Genomic DNA, 20,912 nt, shown 5'->3' with positions numbered 1-20,912 from the left:
CCAGCCTCTTTGCACCCTCCCTTCAGGTATTTATAGACACTGATGAGATCACCCCCTCACTCTCCCCCCTTTTCCTTTCCAACCCCTCTCCCCCCTCCCCCCCCCCCCAAGCCTCCTCTTCTCCAATCTGAACAGCCCTAGCTTTCTCAGCCTCTCCTACTAGAAGAGGTGTTCCAGTATCTTCATTGTCTTCATGGCCACTCATTGGACTCTTCAGCATGTCCATGTCGCTCTTGTACTGGGGAGCCCAGACACAGTGTTCGAGGTAGAGCCTAACCAACAGGTGAGTAGAGGGGAAGAATCACCTTCCTTGACCTGCTGCAGCCCAGGATACCATTAGCCTTCTTAGCAGCAAGGACACGTAACTGGCTTAGATTCAATTTGAAAACTCTGCCAAACCGGTGGTCCACCCAGGACCACCTGCATGGTCCCTGGCATGTACTGGTCCCTGGGGTTGTTCTCCCTAGGTGCAGGACTTTGTACTTTTGTTGAACTTCAACCTATTTCTTCTGCCTCTCTGGGTCCCCCTAGATCACAGCAAGACCCTCTGCTGTATCAGCCACTCTTTCAAGTTTTGTGTCATCTGCAAACTTACTCTTCCCCATCACCCAAATCATTAATGAAGGTGTTGAACAGGGCGGGACCCAGTATTAACCCTTGGGGTACACTGCTAGTTACTGGCCTCCAGCCTGACTTGGTGCCATTGATCACCACTTTCTGGGCCTGGCTACTCAGCCAGTTTTCAGTTCACCTCACTGTCTGCTCATCCAGTCCATACATCAACAGCTAGTCTGTGGGTATCTTCTTGGAGACTGTGTCAAAGGCCTTAGTGAAGTCCAAGTAGATACCCTCGTCTCATGCTCTCCTCTCATCTGCCTGGCCAACTATTTCATTGTAGAACTTGAAGAAACATCAGTTTGGTCAAGCATGACTTCCCCTTGGTGAATCTCAGCTGACTTTTCCTAATGATTCTCTAGTTGTTTATGTGTCTGGAAATGTTTTCTAGAATTAGCTGCTCCATCACCTTGGAATGGAGGTTTGGTGGACCAGTATGTACTTTCCTTTATGGTTTCTGTTTTGTTAACCAATTAATGTTACAAATATAATTTGTACTTGCGTCACAACATGAGCTGGAGACACCTTTTTACGAGGTAGTTGTTCTCCATGCTTTCTGAGACAGACAGTTGCCCTATCTACAACCTATGTGGGATTAGTCTTGGTGCAATCATGTGTGTTGCAGTAACATTTTTTACGATAATGAATGTCTTTGGTATTCATCCTTCAGTAGTTTTAAACCTGGGATCTGTTCCAAAACAGCACATTTTGTCTATCACAATTTCAGCGTGACTTTCACTAAAATGGTATTTTTAGCAAGGAATTTTACTATGCTTAAAACATTTAAAGCATGTATCTGCCTCCCAAGCCTCCACTTAATAAACATGGAAATGTATTCTCCTGGTCTTCCTTAAATTTTTAGTTGTCTGTCCCTAACATGTCTCTGAGTTTTATCTCATTTATTCCACCTATATTTAACATTAACAGAACTGTGGCATCTATGTGTCAGTTCCCAGTGTACTTTATTCATACCATGGCTTGAGGAAAAAGTGCTGTGAATGACAGCAAAGCCACAGTGGCTACTTTTTACCAGCTGAACTCCCTTACCTCTGCAGTTAAAATGCTACTTCTCAGAAGACCCTTCAGTTATGTTTGGCCTTGCTGTTTGTTAGTTACAAGCACTGTGTATTGTCTGATCTTTATTCCTGCATTACCTGTTCTCTTGTAGTGACATACTAAGTAATGCTATTTTCCTTGCAGCTTTAATAGATTGCAGCTTCTCTAATTGAAGGAACTCTGCTATCTGAGAAGCTGCATGTTCCCAGAGTAAACTGCAGTGACAAGCAGAAGACTTTATTTATTTTACTGTTTAGACAGTGACTCACTGTTTGACTTTGCTCCAATCACTTAGGAGGTCCAAATGTACAAGCAGCTGCACAAAGTTTGGGTGTCTTCATTTTGTTGCCTACCACAGAGTTTTGTTCTGAGAGGTGCTCAACACAGAGAACAGCAGTTAAAGGCAGTAAGAGCTACAGGTACTTGACGTACTCAAAAATCAGGATACCATTAAAGTGTTTCAAAGTCAACATCACCCCAGGTGATTTCAAGCATGTATGGTTTTAATGTTGTCTTAAAAAGTACTGTTCCTTAATTTCCCTATCTGCAAATAGAAAATAATAGCACTCACAAGGTCTGTTGATTGCAAATGTTTGTAAAAATGTTCATGATTTCTTGTGTTATAGAACAAGACATTTACTCCATCATATTAGTATTATTAAGTTACACATTCTGGAAATATTACAAATAAGAACAGATGGAAATACCCATCTGAAACTTACACTCAGTTTGTTAGACTGTGGCTGTTCTCCAGGACTTCTGATAAACAAGCTTCAGCCAGTCTTCACTGCACACTGATCCACACTGTTGAGTACCTTATGAGTCAAAACAACAACAAAAATGAATTAGTTATAATCCTATCTCTCCTCCTAGAAAAATGACATACATCTGTGAAAAATCATCTGTAGTTACAAAGGTGAAAGAAATCATCGTGTTAATTAGACTTGAAAGTAAGTACTTTGCCACAATTAAAAAGAATCCAAGCAAACAGATGTAACAGCAGTTGAGCTCAGAGGAGTTCATGAGATGATTACTTGCATTGGCAACCAGCAATGACAGTGCGGTGGTTTCCAAAAGCTATTATTTTACTGACAGTGACAGCAGTAGCAGTGCCAGGAGAAACAACATCTCTGGTAGCAAGGTGCAGCAATATGGACTTGTCTGTGAACGTGAAGATCCAGTTGGAGTGAAGTTTGATAGCAGTCAACAAACTCGCTCAGAGTTTCCTTTTCTGATCAATGTGACTATGTTTGGAGTGACTGTGTTGGAGCAAATGTAGTTGCATGACAGTACAGTTAGGGAACATTAGACTCTGACAAGACAATATGCAAGAAAAAAAAAAAAAGACTAAACTCAGTAGCAAAGTTATACTATTAGATATAACTTGGGAGAGTAAAAAATCTCAAACTGAAATTCACAGAGTGATGTTATTCACCTTCCATTGGCTTCTCTGCTTCTGATAGAGAATCAGGAAACAGAAGCCAAGTATTATATCACCTACAAACATTTTCCCACTAGACAGATATTCTTTTGAAGCTGAGTGTGTGATCCCAAAGTTTCATATATGACGTTAGGAATTAGCTTCTGCTGTAGAATTTTGCTCTGTGAAAACCTGCACCTTAGCAATTGGGTTCTCCCATTGCTGAACTCTATTGGAAATTATCTTTATAATCTTGATTTCTATTGGCAATGGGCACAGGTGACCTTTCTCTTTGCCAGTTTATCTCTGTTTTGTCTTATGGTGAAAGGACATTTACTTCTACTGTGCAAGTCTTGTGATACCCTGCAGAATACACCAATATTTACATTTCTGTAACAGAGAGGTTACAATCACCATTATTACTGTTGCTATAATGCAGGGGGGAAGAAAGACTATTCTGGGATCATCCCTAATATTCCTGAAACTTGTGGAATGGTGCAAAGGTAGAGGAGCTACAGAAAGCCAGAAAGCCAAGGGAACAGTGAGTAAACAAGTTGGCCAAACCCCCTATAGGATTTGACTGCAGCTGGATATTTGGATTCTGTGATGGGGCAGGTCACTGCACCTTTCTACCACAGAGGCTGCTATTCCTGTCTCTGACAGCTGAATTAGGGTCTGTTGTATTTCAGTGTTCTGGAAGAGAGGTAGAGCCTTCAGTTCCCTGACACAAAGCTTCTATGTGTGTCAGCTGTGCAAGAGCACCTGACTTATGAAATGTCTCTGTCATACGTAATAAATATACAATAAAAACTGGTGATTTAAAGAATTAACTATACCAAAATGTGTGTTCTTTATAATTTTTAAGAGTTTAACTTGGTCTTTTTTGGTGGCTTCACACTGATGACTAGCCAAACTTCACCACACCTCTCTCTCACTCCCTCTCCCCTCCCCAAAGGAACAGGGGGAGAAGATGCGATGGAAAGGGCTCAAGGATTGAGAAGGACAGGGAGATCACTTACCGATTACTGTCACAGGCACAACAGACTCAGCATAGGGATATTGATGTAATTTATTGCCTATTACTCTCACACCAGAGCATTAAGAAATGAAAACCAATCCACCTCCATCCACCCCCTTCCACCTCCTTCCTCCCGAGCAGTGCAGGGGAATGGGAAAAGGGGGCTGTGGTCAGTCCCTGGCACTTCGTCTCTGCTGCTCCTTCACGGTCACTCTCTGCCCCTGCTCCCTGTGGGGTCCCTCCCACAGGATGCCGTCCTTCCCCAACTGAGTCTGAGGGGGCTGCCCACAGGCTGCAGCTCTTCAAGAACTGCTCCCACATGGCTCCATACCACAGGGTTCATCCCCCAGGAGCAAACTGCTCCAGCACAGGTTCCCCACAGGCAGCATCTCCCCCCAGACCCCCTGCTCCTGCGTGGGCTCCTCTCCACGGACTGCAGCTCCGGCCCGGGGCCTGCTCCTGTGGGGGCCCTCCATGGGCTGCAGCCTCCTCCAGGCCACATCCACCTGCAGTGTGGAGATCTGCTCCATGTGGGACCCATGGGCTGCAGGGGGACAGCCTGCTCCACCAGGGGCCTTTCCACGGGCCACAGGGGATCTTGTGCTGTGTGCCTGGAGCACCTCCTGCCCTCCTGCTGCACTGCCCTTGGGGGCTGCAGGGCTGCTTCTCTCTCAGCTCTCACCCCTCTCTCCCAGCTGCTGTAGCACAGCAGATTTCCCCTTCCTTCAATCTGCTCTCCCAGAGGCCCACCCAGCATTGCTGATGGCTTGGCTCTGGCCAGCAGTGGGGCCTTTTTGGAGCTGTCTGTAGCTGGCTCTGATCTGACATGGGGCAGCACCTGGGCTCTGCTCACAGAAGTCACCCCTGCAGCCCTCCTGCTACCAAAACCTTGTCATGTAAACCCAATACATCTTTATGACTGAATGTATATTTATTCTACTCTTGAACTTCTAGTCTCCAACCAAACACAGTACAAACATATTTAGAGAGAGAACATGTATTTAGGAGAGCTCTTGCTTAAATCTTTATTTGAGAAGATGCTGAATTTATGGCCCTTGTCGTGAACTGAAAGGAAAGGAATAGAGAACATTCTGGAAAAAAAAAAAAAAAAATAGTATGAGAATAGTATGGTTACTGCCCTTCCATTTTTCACAAAGTAACATGACTTCACTGAAAACAGAAGGTCTCTGAAATGAAAACTACATGTCGTGCATTCTTAATTAAGATCTAGGAGACACTGAAAAAAAGATGCAAAATTCTCATGGCTTGTGAGCACCAAGACACCCTTTAAATTTAGAGATGGACCCGTTGATATATATTATAGAGAGCTGTGGCTCAAGCTTAGGAGAAAAAAGAGGGTTTATAATCTTTGGAAAAGATGGCGGGGGACTACAAAGATGCTGCGAGACGGTGCAGGGACAAAATCAGAAAGGCCAAAGCTCATCTGGAGCTCAATCTGGCCACTGCTGTTAAGGACAACAAAAAATGTTTTTATAAATACATCAACACAAAAAGGAGGACTAAGGAGAATCTCCACCCTTTACTGGATGCGGGGGGAAACTTAGTAATCAGAGATGAGGAAAAGCTGAGGTGCTTAACGCCTTCTTTGCCTCAGTCTTTAACAGCAAAACCAGTTGTTCTCTGGATGCCCAGTACCCTGAGCTGGTGGAAGGGGATGGGGAGCAGAATGTCGCCCCCACAATCCACGAGGAAATGGTTGGTGACCTGCTACAGCATTTGGATGTACGCAAGTCGATGGGGCCGGATGGGATCCACCCGAGGGTACTGAGAGAACTGGCGGAGGAGCTGGCCAAGCCGCTTTCCATCATTTATCGGCAGTCCTGGCTATCGGGGGAGGTCCCACTTGACTGGCGGCTAGCAAACGTGACGCCCATCTACAAGAAGGGCTGGAGGCTAGACCCGGGGAACTGTAGGCCTGTTAGTTTAACATCAGTGCCAGGGAAGCTCATGGAGCAAATTATCTTGGGTGTCATCATGTGGCAGTTGCAGGGCAAGCAGGCGATCAGGCCTAGTCAGCATGGGTTTACGAAGGGCAGGTCCTGCTTGACGAACCTGATCTCCTTCTATGACAAGGTGACACGCTTAGTGGATGAGGGAAAGGCTGTGGACGTGGTCTACCTTGACTTCAGTAAGGCATTTGACACCATCCCCCACAGCATTCTCCTCAGGAAACTGGCTGCTCATGGCTTGGACTGGCGTACACTTTGTTGGGTTAAGAGCTGGCTGGATGGCCGGGCCCAGAGAGTTGTGGTGAATGGAGTCAAATCCAGTTGGAGGCCGATCACTAGTGGAGTCCCCCAGGGCTCGGTACTGGGACCAGTCCTCTTTAACATCTTCATCGATGATCTGGATGAGGGGATCGAGTGCGCCCTCAGCAAGTTTTCAGACGACACCAAGTTAGGTGCGTGTGTTGATCTGCTCGAGGGTAGGAAGGCTCTGCAGGAGGATCTGGATAGGCTGGACTGATGGGCCGAGGCCAACAGTATGAAGTTCAACAAGGCCAAGTGCCGGGTCCTGCACCTGGGGCACAACAACCCCAAACAGAGCTACAGGCTGGGAGATGTGTGGTTAGAAAGCTGCCTGTCAGAGAAGGACCTGGGAGTTTTGGTTGACAGTCGGCTGAATATGAGCCAGCAGTGTGCTCAGGCGGCCAAGAAAGCCAGCAGCATCCTGGCTTGCATAAGAAACAGCGTGGCCAGCAGGTCCAGGGAAGTGATTGTCCCCCTGTACTCGGCTCTGGTGAGGCCGCACCTCGAGTACTGCGTTCAGTTTTGGGCCCCTCGCTACAAGAAGGACATGGAGGTGCTTGAGCGAGTCCAGAGAAGGACTACAAAGCTGGTGAAGGGTCTGGAGAACAAGTCTTACGAGGAGCGGCTGAGGGAGCTGGGACTGTTTAGCCTGGAGAAGAGGAGGCTCAGGGGCAACCTTATAGCACTCTACATGTACCTGAAAGGAGGCTGTAGTGAGGTGGCGGTTGGTCTATTCTCCCAGGTGCCTGGTGACAGGACCAGGGGGAATGGGCTAAAGTTGTGCCAGGGGAGGTTTAGGTTAGATATTAGGAAGAACTTCTTTACTGAACGGGTTGTTAGTCACTGGAATAGGTTGCCCAGTGAAGTGGTTGAGTCACCATCCCTAGGTGTCTTTAAAAGACATTTAGATGTAGAGCTTAGGGATATGGTTTAGTGGAGGATTTGTTAGCGTTAGGTCAGAGGTTGGACTAGGTGATCTTGGAGGTTTCTTCCAATCTAGACTATTCTGTGATTCTGTGATTCTGTGATTAAAAGGCTTGCATAACACTATCTACCTCTGGCTACCGGACTAAAAAGTTATTAAGAAATTAAGTTCTGATATTATTGTATTTCAGGGAATATGCAAATATTTTAATGAAATTCTTAGAGTCATAGACTTAATAAATATATATATATATTTATATATATATAAATCCTATATATTGAGTCTTTTAACTACAGTGAGCAGGCTAAAAAATCACTTTGAGAATCATAACCTGCCACTTAGTATGTGATATATATTATTCCTTTGTGCCTGCTTGTGACTGTAGATAACAAATTCTCACCAGTGCAGGATGTGAGTTTTTCTTTCTACGTGAAATAATTATTTTTTTAATGCATTTAAGTTTGGAATTGTGCTCAGCTTTTCTTGAGCTTACCAAAGCTTACCAAAGTAATATCCCACACACAAATACAGAAGTGGTTTCACACTTTCAAATAAGTCAGTAGAAATAGTCTGTTAAGTTTGATGAAAGTATGTGTTATATCCTTGATTCCTATATGGATAAATTGAAAGCAGAAATTAAAGTATAATGTGAGTTGGAAAAAAAAAAAAAAAAAAAAAAAAAAAAAAAAAACTATCTCATGATATAATTTTAAGTGTTGAAACTCTGTTGTAAAGCATCTGTTCTTTTAAATGCTTGGGCTGAAACGTGACAGTCTTTGTAACAACCTGTATACTTGGTTAGGAGCCTGAGGAGCAATTTCTTGCCATTAAGATTTCCTGGTATAGCTACCCTCTGTGTCTCTTCTCATATTCCCTTTTAATCTTCACTTCTCAAGACTGTACAGTACAAGAAATAGATGAAAGCAAAAAAAACAGAAGGAAAGATGTTAAATGGAAAATATTGCACTAAGAACTCAAAGGCAGTCTTGAAACATACACAGTGGAAATGCTTGTGTGGTTTTGTTTTGTTTTGTTTTGTTTTGTTTTGTTTTGTTTTAGAGCTAAGATATTCTCCAATTCAACCTACAGTACAAGATATCCCAGATGGCATTTAAGAACACAGCTGTCTTTGATTTCAATGGAAACTAGGTTTGCTGAGGATGGTGTTGCCTACCTTCCAGTCACTGCATAGCCCAGTTGTGCAGCAGGAACCAGGAGTACCTTTTACCTGTAGTATAGACTCAGTGAGACCTGCTTCGACTGTCTAATGATTCCTGGAGTTTCCTCGAGTATGATATGGGAAGCATTACATTTCTTAGAGAAGCCTCTTTCTTCCACACAGCTGGTGTTGCCTGACACATTTTCAAATTAGCAAGTATCTGCAGGCCCATTTGACACAATAGAAAGAGGCTAAATGAAGTGGGAGGAATAAGATCTGATTTAACCACTTCAAGAAGCAAAGTAGAATTACTGAATAGGCAAGTGAGCAAAAGATAACTTTTTTTTTTTTTTTTTTTTTTTTTTTTTTCTGCACAGCACTGCATCAGAAGCAGTAGATTTACAGTAGATTTGTTTAATAAATGTTGAAGGGCAAGTCAGTTACCAGAATGTGCCAAGGAAAAATGAAAGGTATTGTGATTCTACATGGAATGAAACGTTGAAAGGGAATCAGTTTCCTGTAAGAAGTAAAAAGTGGGAGAATGAACTGTATGTTTCTTAAGCTAATTTTGTTCTAGCTAACTACAGCAGGTCTTAATCAAATGTCTCCCCAGATCTGTTACCTCTACATTTTCCTCTCCTACCTTTCCCTTCCACAATATTTAGTGACTTTATTGCTGGTTCCCCTTTGTAACATATAAAAATTCAGATTCTTAAGTGGTCATTAATGGGCATGTAATCTGTTTTGTCTGAGGATCACTGCTAGACTGCATAGCCCAACAGTGAGCTATTCTTCATAGCCTTCCTGCATAACCTTTTTGTGGGTACTGATTTTACACCTCTCTTCTACTCTAATTTCCTGTTCAGTCTATATTATAGCATCTATTAGTCACAGAATGTGGAAAAATATAAAACTCTACAGCTGGAGTACTCTAAGGATTGCAAATAGCCAAATAAAAGTTTGAGACCTTTGGGTGTAATGGGCTGTAAAAGTAAAAGCTGTGATTTACTGTTTCTTCCAGTTACTGAAACCTGATGGCCAGCCCACCTTCTGTGGAATTCAGTGATCTGCAGATGTTTATATCTAATAAGAAGTTAGAGTAAATTGTGGTCATTTTCCTTTTCTTTTAATGCATTGTACTTCCATGACACTGTATAACCTTTTTTGCACAATGATTTTTGTGTCATTCAGTTCAAAGCCAAAAATACTACACAAAGATTTATTATCATTATAAAAGCAAAACAGCTGAATTATTTCTGTTCTTTCAGGTTAAATCAGTCTAAAAATGAAAAATGCTAATATCTAGAAATAAAACTATGCATGAGCATACAGCAATGATACACATACACACAGAGATCTTGGATATATATACCTGTGTAATTTATGTAAGAGAAAGAAACTCAAGAAAATAGAAAATATAAGTGATTATTGTACCCAAAACAAGAGATTTGTCATTATTTCATCAGAGAATTTCTGTCTTTGCTTCTACATTCCACTACCAAAAATAAATAAATAAATAAATACACGAATACATTTATATATATAAAATATATAAAACACCATGGGATAATGTGATTCTTAAGGGCAGTGTTTTCCTTCCCCAGGTGTGGCTGTAAAACCTCCAGGAAAATGAGTGATCAGCTTAATAACATCTAGGAATTAATTCCAAAATGTGCTGTGAAGGAGAGGAATTGTTATGCTTAAGATATTTTCATGGAAAAAAAAAAATATGCCTAATGTGTAAAGTCAATATTTATTATTATTATTATTATTATTGTGTAATTAAAATTTTGTGTCCTTGAAGAATTTGTATTATCACAGTTCCTCTTATTACAAAAAAAAAAAAAAAAAAGGAAAGAACACTATTAGAAGGAGTAAGTTGAAACTGTCATGCATACTCTCCTCATATCTACCCCTTTTATGTTGTTAAGTGCAATTTTCCAACACCACCTGAATGCAAAGGTTAGCTTCAGTCAGGAGTATGGCTAGTTCTCAATATCTTGAGTCCTCCACTAGGACTCAATGATTTCTTCCTTTGCAAGTAAAACTCATAGGGACATTTTTATATGTTGGCTAGCATGCTCACAACTTGCTAATTCTTCACTGGTTTTCAAGTGCATCTTTCATCTGGATTTACTTTTTATGGTGCAATGTTTAAAAACATAAAAATACTGTAGGGGAGTTGGAAGTGAGATATAATTCTCTCTCTTCCCACATGGTGGCTTCATCACTTAAACTTCCTCTTCATAATCTTTATAAAACTTGACTCTTTTCTATGTGCTAAGCCTCACAGAAGAGTGAGCAGTCTGCCCTCCTACTACCTCACAAATCTAATTGGTTATTGGACTGTAGACATACCTTTGAATCTTTCAAGCAGTATGGGATTCAGCAGTAATATCACTTAGGCAAATTATCCACTAGTCTGGTCTACAAAAAGTTAATGAGAAAAGCGTCAGATTTTCTCTCTTGTACTTTTTTTTTTTTTTTTTTCTCCTTTTTTCCCCTTTTGAAATATTCAATACAACTCAGAACTACTGTTCAGTCCCTGAATTCAGTGCCTAGGTAAATATTTCAATTCAGACTTCAATGACAATACATTGAGGAATTTTTTCATGATACTCAAGTGCATTATCTATGAAATTGGTAGTTAGTTCTACCACGAAGCCTTTGACAGAACTTCAGGCGTATAATGTATTCCCTAACAATAACATAAACAGCTCTGACAAAGACAGGTAACTGGTTATGTTTGTATGAATGTATGTATGTATTTATGATTAGACCTAAAATTATTTAATAGACATAGTTCCCAGGTGCTGAGTGATTCCCAGGAAAATAACTTATGTAAAGAATAACTTGGAACAGGAAGACATTCTGTGATTTCTTTGATCAGGCTAAAATACTGAGAAAGTCAAGAGAAGAAGCAACTGAGTACATAAATCAGGTTAGGCACAAGAAACCTAATTTTTTTTTTTTTTTTTAAAAAAGTGTTCAGCCTTCATGTGAAAGTTAGTTAACCCAGAAGCTCACATACTGTCACAACAGTGTTTTTTTTTTTTTTTTTTTTTTTTCATTTTCTTCTGTAGTTGAAGATGCTAGCAATTGTACAAATTTACTAAAAGTTTTGTGTTCTCTCCAATGTTGCCAATTTAACTGAAAGAATGGCTGTCTGAGTACAAAAATCTGATTCAAATAATAATTAGCTTAAGGAAGTCTTATGCTGGTTTGTTTGTTTGTTTTTAGGGGGATAAACTGAATTGTGACATATACCTGTAGTATCATTTCAAATGACTCATTTGAAAACAAAGTAATCAATGACTATTTTAATTGTATGTTATCTGCAAAAGGCCACTTTTTATTATTAAAATAATACGGAAAATCATCATTAGAAAAATGTACGTGAAGTAGTTTAAAATTCAAACAACAAAGATTATTAAACTTAACTGAGCTTAACAGGCAAATTAGCGTAGACTTGAAACTTTTCTTTTTTCATTCTTCTCAGTACTATCATTTCCTTATATGGTAGCAACTCTTTGTTACTGTTTCTTTTTTGAGGAAGGGAAGAGAAGGCTGGAGAAACAGTATCTTTTTTCATAACAGCATATAACAAAGCATTTGCATATCCTGTAGCCATTCAGAAACAATAAATGTGTCTCAGATTTAGTTCATATAGCCAACCAATGCTGCCATGTCATGCAACACACAGAGAGTGAAACATGAGCGTTAAAGAAATAGATCTCCAAATACAAGAGGGACTGAGTGATTTAAGGGTCCAAATATGGGTCTACACATATAGGTAGCTAATATTTATATATATTTATGTTCCACAGATTACTGAAAAGGAGTCCTAACACTTTTTGATTCAGTTCTACTCCTGAGCATCATCAGATTTCAAACATACAAGAACAATTTTCTGGAGATCATCTCTTATTTGAAGGACAACATCTGGATAGCCAGTAGGAGAGCTGAGGTAGTGGATATTTAAACCAAACTATTTTGGGAATATGTTTATGAAATTTAGTGCTTGCATTTATTAGTTTATAAAATTGAGATCAAACATTGAATCTTCTGCTAACAATTCAGCTTGAATAACCTTGCCAATATAACATAGATGTATAAAAAGAGAGATCCAGTTTTCTGGATGTTACTGTTAGTAACCACCATGGGTTTGTAAAAGGTACTGTCTTAAAAGTGTTCGCTACCCCTTGTAAATGTTTTAAAATAATCACTGTGGTATACTTGGGACCTGAGTGTGCTGAATAACTTCTTAGAAATAGTTTTCGACTCATTTTTAATAGTATCTGATTGATTCTGGAAAACTCTGGAAACAAGAATTAGACACTATGTCTATATTGCACTTCTAACCTCCCAGGTATTTCAGTGTGATTTGGTCTCATTCTAGAATATGGTGGGTTTATTACAGGAGTCTGAATTCACAGTCAAGTTCTCATGAAAGTAAAATTAAAGATCAAAGCTAATGCACCTGGTTAAGCAGTCAAAGTTTGTTCCTAAATAATCTTAAGTGGCTTATGTAACTCATTGAATGTTTTATTATCATATTCAAATGAATACAAATGTATACTAATGATACAGGTGAAGGTGAAAAGTGGTCTGCTCGTTAAGAGCCCATTGTGACACAAACTGGTGCAGTGTAGCAACTGTAAGTATTATTCTTTTGTATCTGATATTCAATTTTTAAGATGAATGATGGATATTCAGTTTAAATTTATCATGAATACATCTGCTATACATGGTTTTCTGTTAACGGGTGTGCTTCATCGTACAATAGTTGAATGACATGACTATGTAATTCCGAACACCTCTAATTAATTTTTAAATTGAGTCTTCATTCTCAACCTCAAACTATGTTTTATTAGTAGGTCAACATAAAGAGTCTGCTAAAGTGCAGTGTGTGGCTGTGCAAATATATTTGGAAGCACATAGTTAATTGTTGGATGTCAGGCATTTTACCTGCCTACCTAACTAACTGTGAATCATAACGTAAGACTAGGAAGCCATTGTAATGAATGAGACAGTGTATTCTGACCAGACATAACTGAATTAGAACTGATGAACTTGATATGAGTAGATTCATACTGACATTTTAAATATAACACAGTTTAACTCGTTTTCCTGCCCTTAAGAATTTATTGCAACCACTAAACGTATAGGAAAGAATGGTGAATTTTAACTTGCTTTCTCTGTTACAAGCCTTATTATAGTAGCAGATTTATTGAAGGATAACCTTTCTATAAAAAAGTGGTGTTGCTCTAAGTTCATGTAAAATAGACATTCTGGCATCTAAGAGATGTCATTAATGTCCCTGAGGAGCAAGAGGTGGTAGAAGGAGAGAAGAGGGAAGAGTGTTTCCAGAGTCATAAATGAAAACTCATTCTCTGTTCTTTTTCTGTCCAAAGAATGGTAGAGATAAATTTAACATATAATTTTATTTGAGAATTTAACTTTCTGCAGATTTCTGTTTATCAAAATTGTAAGAATTCTGTAAGTCTTTAAAGTCTTTCGACAGTCCAACTTTGACAAATACTCAAAGATCATTTTTCTAGATATTCATTCTACATAAATCTATAATAACTGGTGACTGAACCAACTTCTGGCCTGCCAGCCTTTGTGCATGATTTTAACTTCATGCTCTTTTACTCTGAGTCTTGTGACTCTTTCTTAAAGCCATGTAATTTGTTCACAGAAACACAGAAAGGTTGAGGTTGGAATGGACATCCAAAGATCATCTAGTCTAACCCCCCTGCCAAGCAGGATCACCTAGAGCACATTGCGCAGGATGTCATCCAGGCGGGTTTTGAATATCTCCAGAGAAGGAGACTTCACAGCCTCTCTGGGTAACCTGTTCCAGTGCTCTGACAGGCTCACATTAAAGAAGTTTTCTTCCTCATATTCATCTGGATCTTTCTGTGTTTCAGTATCTGTCCTTTGCTTCTATCACTGGGCACCACCAAAAAGAGTCCAGCCCCATCGTCTTGACATTTACCCTTAATATATCTGTATATATTGACAAGATTCCATTCTCAGACTTCTCTCCAGGCTAAACAGGCCCAGCTCTCAGTCTTTCCTCATAAGAGAGATGCTCCAGTTCTCTAATCTTCTTTGTAGCCCTCCACTGGACTCTCTTCAGGAGCTCCATGTCTCTCTTGTACTAGGGAGCCCAGAACAGGACACGTTATCCAAATGTGGCCTCACCAGGGCTGAACTGAGTGGGAGGATGACCTTACTTGACTTGCTGGCAACACTCTTCTTAATGCATCCCAGGATGCCATTGGCCTTCTTGGCCACAAAGGCACATTGCTCGCTCATGATTAACTTGCTGTCTGCCAGGAGTCCCAGATCCTTCTTCACAGAGCTGCTTTCCAGCAGGTCAGCCCCCAACCCATACAAGTTCATGGTGCTATTTCTCCCTAGGTGCAGGAACCTGCAGTTGCCTTTCTTGAGCATCATGAGGTTCATCTTAGCCCAGCTCTCCAGCCTGTCTCTCTGAATGGCAGCACAGTCTTCTGGTGTATCAGTCCCCCCCCCCCCCCCCCCCCCCCCAGTTTTGTGTCATCATCAAGCTTGCTGGGAGTGCACTGTCTCTTCATCCAGGTCACTGATGAGTGTTGAGCAAGACTGGACCCAGTACTGACCCCTGGGGGACACCCTTTAACCAGACTGCTGCTTGGCCACTCTCGCAACACTCTGAGTCCTGCCATCCAGCCAATTCTCAGCCCACCTCAGTGTCCACTCATCTAACCCACACTTCCTGAGCTTACGTCTGAGGATGTTCTGGGAGACAGTGTCAAAAGTCTTGCTGATGTCAAGGTAGACAACATCCACTGCTCTCCCCCCATCTACTCAGACAGTCATTCCACCATAGAAGGCTATCAGGTTGGTTAAGCATGATTTCACCTTGGTGAATCCATGCTGACTACTCCTGCTCACTTTCTTTTCCTTCATATGCTTATAGATAGATGATGCCCAGGATGAGCTGTTCCAACACGTTTCCAGGGATGAAAGTGAGGCTGACTGGCCTGTAGTTTCCTGGTTCCTCCTTCTTGCCCTTTTTGAAGACCGGAGGGACAGAGGCTTTCTTCCAGTCCTTGGACATCTCCCCCATTCTGCATGACATTTCAAAAATTATGGAGAATGTCTAGGCAATAACTTCCAGCTCCCTCAGCACTCATGGAAGAATCCCATTTAGGCCTACGGATTTGTGAGTGTCACATTTGCCTAAATGATCTCTAACCCAATCCTCCTCAACCCAGGGAAAGTCTTCCTTTCTCCAGACTTTCTCTCAAATCTCCAAGGTCTGGGATTCCTCAGGTCTGGCCTTAGCAGTAAAGACTGAAGCATAAAAGGCATTCAGTACCTCTGCCTTCTCTTTATCCTTTGTCACAAGGGCACCCATGCCATAGAGCAGCAGGCCCGCATTTTCCCTAGTCTTCTTTTTGCTGCTGATGTGTTTGAAGAAGCCCTCATTGTTGTCCTTTGCAAGATTTAATTCCAAATGAGTACCTCCCTTGTGGCATCCCAAGATACTCTGAAAGTGTTCCTGGATCTATAATCTATATATTTTTTCCACATTCCATATATATACTTCCTTCTTCTGGTTTAGTTTTGCCGGGAGCTCCTTGCTCATCTATGCAAGTCTCCTACCCCCTTTGCTTGACTTCTTATTCTTAGGGATCCATCCATCTTGGGCTTGGAGGAAGTGATGCTTGAATATTAACCAGTTCTCTTGGACCACCCTTCCTTCCAGTGCCCTAACCCATGGGGTTTCCTCCAAATCAGTCCCTGAAAAGCCAAAGATTTTCCTCTTAAGTCCAGGGTTGCAATCCTGCTTACTGCTTTTCTTCCTCCTTGCAGTATCCTGAAAAATTCCTAATGAACGTTATTTTTAATTGTTCACTTATAACATTTCTTATGTAAAAATATGTTGTGGTTTAACCTGGCAGACAGCTAAACACCACACCAGACAGCTAAACACCACACAGCCATTTACTCACTCCACTCCCTCAATGTAATGGGGGAAAAAATTGAAAAGAAAAGTGCAAGAACTCATGGGTTGAGATAAGGACAGTTTAATAAGAAAAAAAAAAAAAAAAAAAAAAAAAGGAAAAAAAAAAGATGAAAGAAAAATGGAAAAAAAATGTATTTTTTTAAAAAAGATATGTAATATAATGGCTCACCACCAGCTGACCAATGATTCAGGTGTCCCCTCCCCCCCCACCCCAGCCAACTCTCCATGCTTTTATTGTTCAGCATGAACAATTCATAAGGTATGGAATAAGGTATGGAATACATCTTTGGATATTTGACAGTTAGGGTTAGCTGTCCTGGTTCTGTCCCCTCACAGCTCCTTGTGCACCCCTAGCTTCCTTGTTTGCAGGGCAGCACAGGAAGCTGAAAAGTCCTTAGTACTTAGTGTAAGTACTGCTCAGTAACAACTAGAGCATAAGTGTATAATCAACATTATTTTGATCCTAAATCCAAAACACAGTGCCATATAAGCTACTAGGAAAAAATTAACTCTACCCCAGTCAAAAATAGGACAAAAATAATCGAACATTGCCCGTGATACACAAATCATTCTGTATTTTGTTCCATTTCTATAAAGAAGGATGATTTGGAACAATTTTGTGCTCAAGTGTGAGCTGTTTATTTACTGGTGAAGAATATGACCTTAACTGCCCCACTGGGGTTGGGGCAATCCCAGACAGGAGTACAGACTGGGAGAAGAACACATTGAGAACAGCACTGCAGAGAAGGACTTTGGAGTTCTGGTGGATGAAAGGCTCAACATGAGACAGCAATGTATGCTTGCAGCCCAGAAGGCCAGCTGTGACCTGGGCTGCATCAACAGAGATGTCACCAGCTGGTCAAAGGAGGTGATTGTGCCCCTCTACACTGCCCTGGTGAGGCCTCACTTGGAGTGCTGCATCCAGGTTTGGGGCCCCTAGCACAAGAAAGATGTGGACCTGTTAGAGTGAGTCCAGAGGAGGGCTACAAAGATGATCAGAGGGCTGGAGCACTTCTCCTGTGCAGAAAGGCTGAGGGAGCTGGGGATGTTGAGCCTGGAGATGAGAAGGCTCTAGGGAGACCTCATTGTAGCCTTTCAGTACTTAAAGGAGTCTTATAAAAAGGACGGAGGACTCTTTACTCGGGTAGATAATGTTAGAGCAAGGGGGAGTGGTCTTAAACTAAAAGAGGACAGATTTAGATGATTAAAAGTTAGGAGGAAATTCTTCACTCAGAGGGTGGTGAGGCCCTGGAACAGGTTGCCCAGAGAAGTTGTGGATGCCCCATTCCTGAAGGTGTTCAAGGCCAGGGTGGATGGGGCCTTTGCCAACCTGATCTACTGGGTGGCATCCCTGCCTATGGCAGGGGGAGTTGAGTCAGATGATCTTTAATGTCCCTTCCAACCCAAGCCATTCAATTATTCTCTATGGTTCTACAGGTTTTTGCCCTGTTTCTGTTCTTTATTATTTATAGATTTATCTGCAGCTGAATTTGGCAGGAATAAAGATTACGTGCACAACTATGTTAGAATAGCTGGTGCACATCAAAGTTTGGTTCTTCATTTTAAGTTAATCACTCATATAAATGTAGAACAACAGCAGCAAAGCTTGCATAAATAAATCTTTCCAGTGCATATATTTGAATAGGCTACGTCAGTCCTTTTATTATATCTATCTTTACCATGTGGACCTGGGCATAGTGATTACATTTAGTAGATCTTTTTAGAACTGCTCTTTCTTTCAAGATTTACTTAAAAAAAAAAAAAAAAAAAAAAAAAAAAAAAAAAGCTTTCGTTAGTAGAAAACAGTTGCTAAAATAGACCGTAAATATTTGTCATATATTGTTATTTAGACAATCTGAAATTCTGGCAGTTATAATAGTGATGGACAGGAACAAAAGTATTAGTGATTTGCAAAAATACATCTCTACATTATCTCCCAAATGTTAAGATTTCAGTAGATTAACATACCGAGTGGGTGGAAGGATCTCACATTAATTAGTCATTTCTGTATGTGTGGAATTTAACAAACCTTAAATGGCTTGTGCTAGATAAAATAAAAACAGAAAAAAAATGACCTTTATCTTTGCCACAACTGCAAATCATGTTGTTCCACTGTTCCAGTGATGCATAGAGGTGGATATAACGGAGATGAGTACAATAGACTTTCTCATAGACTGAGTTTTCCAGGTCATTTAATTCTTTCTAGTGTCTTCAGAACCTTTCCAGCAGAGCTAATGATAACAGATTGCCACATTATCCTGTTCGTGGTGACCTGTTTGGGTAGATGCCAGAAATTCTACTCACCCAAAACTATGGGTGAAAAAAAAGTGTTTACTAATTCACTTCTAATGGTTACTGTAATGTATTCAGAACAAATAAAATAATACATTCCATTATTGAGCACTTCATGTGTTAAGTAATGATTCTATTATTCTGAAAATTGATCCTTTGATTTGGATTGCTGCTATGACAACTTGTTCTAAGTTTTCCTTGCAGAATCTGGCCTCCTGCCAATTCATGTTCCATAGGGATAGTTTCGCCAGTCTGACGAGTTTGTTTTTACAGCATGTAGACAGTTAAAGATATCCACTCTAACTAAAGTGAGAAAGTTTTTCTGCCTATGCATATGGTCACATTCAGTCTAGGACACTGATGATTTTACGTTTTGCCCCAGTTTTCTGTATCTGAATCTCCAAAGTAATTTTCTGATAACCAGGAAACTTGAAATAACACAATTTTACATGAAAAATATTTATTAATGTTTAATTAAATATATAGAAATAATGGATCTTCCCATTAGCTACTTCAATATAAAGTGTTTCTCCATTCCAATCAGAACAAAATAATTTTGTGGAAAAATATCTTCCTGGTAGTTCTGCTTTTGAGATAGCTTGGTCTTGAATATTACTCCTACTTAATTTTGAAGAGTTAGAGGGATCTAAAATTTTAAATGTTAATTTATTCATACTGAGTCCTAAACCTGGATTTTTTAAAGATATATATGTATCATTATGTATATGTATATCATATGTATATTTCAGGTACATATATGTGAATAAATATGTGAAATATTCAAGTATGATATATATCTAAACTTCATTTTATTTCCTATAGAAATGCAGTGTACATCATACTTGTTCCATATCAATGCAAATTTCATGTTAAGAGAGTTACCAAAGCTTACTATGCACCAATGATTCATTTCAATTTTCCATTTATACCTTTTTGTTTTCTGTCTTAGGACTGATATTCAAGCTTGTGTTGAGCATGTAAGCCACTTGCAGCACCACTTTTTCATCAGCAGTTTCAAGGGGGGAAATAATTCCTACTGTTTTGACAAGATGAGGAGAACTAAAGCTCAGTATTATTTTTTATCATTATACTAGTAATTAGTATTTATTGGTTATAGCAGGAGTATTTTTCCTAAGTCCTTAGAATGAAATCTATTTTCAGCCTTTTAATAACATATGCAGTGGGATTTCCAAAGAATTTATATAATTAATTCTTTCAAATTCATATGCATATTGTTATTGCTTTAACATTTGATACTGATAGAACTGAGCTGCAAACTATTTAATGACATTTTGCAAGTAATATCTTATCAGGTTTGTCATGGCCACCAGACACAAGAAATTTTAGAAATCAACAGTCTTGTTAGTTAATGTTAATGAATGTAGCAGTCACACATCATTGTCTCTTACCTTGGTTTTCCTGTCTTTTTATAGAGGGGAGAGGGGGAGGAGGGAGTTTCCTGCAGTTATAGGCTTCAGTATTATTGATTGTACAACTGTAAAATCACTTGTTACTGATGTGTCTTGATTTTGTATCCCATGAAAGAAAGTAGGTAACTGCCAGGAAAAAATAAGTGGCTACATGTAGAAGCAAAGTTCATAGATTCATAGTGTTCACATTAAAACCAACCTGCGCTGACATGACAAACCCAGCTCCATCTCCTCATTGACATCCCTGTAGGCACTGGGGGTGTGCTGTTGGGACCCTTCAAGCTGTCTCTGCTTGAGACTGAGCAAGTCCAGCTCTTCCTGCTTCACAAGAAAAGTGCTCCAGGCCCCACAGTCTTGGTGGCCTCCCTCCAGTTGGTTACCACCTTTTTTTTATATTATTATTTTTTATTTTAACACTATTTTACATACAGAAATTCTCAGAGAAGTGTGAAATAAGACTTTCTTTAACTTCATGAGACAACATTCAGAAACATGATTGAAATTATCTTTTTTTTTTTTTTTTTTTTTTTTTTTTTCTGTTTAGAGGCCACTTTTTATTTAATTTAAAGTAGCATGAGTTAGACTTTCACTGATTACCAAAATAGAATTTGGCCTTCAGATACAAACATCCAAAGGGTGCATCCAATTTCTTAAAAATCAGGATCTTGTATAACTCCTACTCTTTTTTTTTTTTTTTTTTTTTT

At 40.0% G+C, this 20,912-nt stretch overlaps 1 protein-coding gene across 2 annotated transcripts in view; it reads left to right on the top strand.

The window, feature by feature from the left end:
- CNTN5 (contactin 5) overlaps positions 1-20,912 on the top strand; it is a 691,903-nt gene that overhangs the window by 182,664 nt on the left and 488,327 nt on the right. The window contains exon 3 of one of the 2 annotated variants that reach the window (XM_035328319.1): positions 12,291-12,430. The exons of the other annotated variant lie outside the window; for it this stretch is intronic. The gene's annotated coding sequence lies outside the window, so the exon portion shown is untranslated. The remainder of the gene's footprint in view (positions 1-12,290; positions 12,431-20,912) is intronic. 2 annotated transcript variants of the gene reach the window in all.

The sequence above is a fragment of the Oxyura jamaicensis genome, chromosome 1, assembly GCF_011077185.1.
Source record: "Oxyura jamaicensis isolate SHBP4307 breed ruddy duck chromosome 1, BPBGC_Ojam_1.0, whole genome shotgun sequence".
NCBI lineage: Eukaryota > Metazoa > Chordata > Aves > Anseriformes > Anatidae > Oxyura > Oxyura jamaicensis.
The sequence above is the reverse complement of the archived record's forward strand: the minus strand, read 5'-3'. Positions and strand labels throughout refer to the sequence as shown.